Raw genomic sequence first — 1,603 nt, forward strand, 5'->3', positions numbered from 1 at the left:
GATGACTCCACCAAAGATAGGACACATGACAGAGACTTCACCCGAGAGGAGGGTGGAGCACCGAGCTCTGGCACAGCCTCTTTTTATTTCAGGGGACCACGCGGTTCGTGTTTACGGAAAGGGATTAGAAAAAAAAAAAAAAAAAAAAAAAAAAAAAACTCAGACTCGCACTTAATCCCCCAAAATCCTAAAATTGAATTCTGACATTAATTAACTTGCTTGTGCGTGTGCACTGTGTGTGTGTGTGTGTGTGTGTGTGTGTGTGTGTGTGTGTGTGTGTGTGTGTGTGTGTGTGACCCCAGTCCTTGTCCATACATCATTTCTACAATCTATTTTATTCTTAAACTTATTTAGTTTTTTAATTCTATGAATTCTTATTTTTTTCCACTGTTTTTACTATCACAATTTACTTCTAAATGCCATTTACCACATTTCCCCTACTTCTTTGTTGTTTGTCTTTAGTAATATTTGTCTCATTCTGATTCTGATTCTTGATTAATGTGTTTTATTGTTAAATATCTGACATTATTTGATTAGTGCTAATATTTTCCCTGAAATTCATTAGAGCTAATATTTGCCTCTTGGTAAACATTACACTCCTGGCTAGTCAGGATGTTTTTGCATGAACTGGAATGATTGAGAAAAACTGTAAATACTTTTCTTCTATATCTGTTGCTTTTCTTTCCTTCTCCCAGGGACAATGCATTGCATAGCATTTTAATGTGCCGGGTGTCTTATTTGATTTCAATTTGATTTGATGACTTGTTCCTTCCTAACAATAATTATCTGTATGAGAGGTGTTATTATCTGCAGCTTGATTTAAAAAACAATCTCTCTCCGTTATCAAATACCTGTCTCAAACATACTGAACAACATTAAACAAAATAGCAGGCAACACTGTGTTGAATTGTGCATTTATTCATTTGCACAAATTGTTGGGTCAGACTATCGATACCAAGTGAAGGGATCGCTCTGTCTCAGATTACACATAGACAATCTTTGGTTGCTGAAATCTTACACATGCGCACACACGACCGCGAATTTAAAATAGCATATAATGAAATAAAATAAAATAAAAAATAAAGGATGATTAAATGATGGGTTACAGTGGACATGACGTTAATTGCTGCTCATCCTGATAATATGATGTTTGGTCTTGTATGCGTGGCACGCGCCGGCAGAAACACGTGCAGTTTGTTTAGAGGCGTGCAGTCCTGCAGCGGAATCTGTGGTAGTGTCACATTCATTCATTTATTCATTCAAACAATGAATGAATGAATGAATGTGACAGGATGACCCGTAATCTGAAAACGTCTTGAGATGAGTTTACTGTAAAATACTCGTGTTTTTCTAATGTAATTTAACTCTGTTAAGTCTGACACACACACACACACACACACACACACACACACACACACACACACACACACACACACACACACACACACACACACGTGTTCACAGACAAGTAAATCTATCGAAATTTCATGAGCAAACAGTTTATTTTGGTGATATTATGCGCAACATCTCAGCCGCCTCGGAAGGTGTGTTCTCTTCACATGTGAAAACTGGGCTAAATGCAAAATAATGAGTTACCTTGAAA

This window comes from Myripristis murdjan, chromosome 9 (assembly GCF_902150065.1).
Source record: "Myripristis murdjan chromosome 9, fMyrMur1.1, whole genome shotgun sequence".
NCBI classification, from domain to species: Eukaryota; Metazoa; Chordata; class Actinopteri; order Holocentriformes; family Holocentridae; genus Myripristis; species Myripristis murdjan.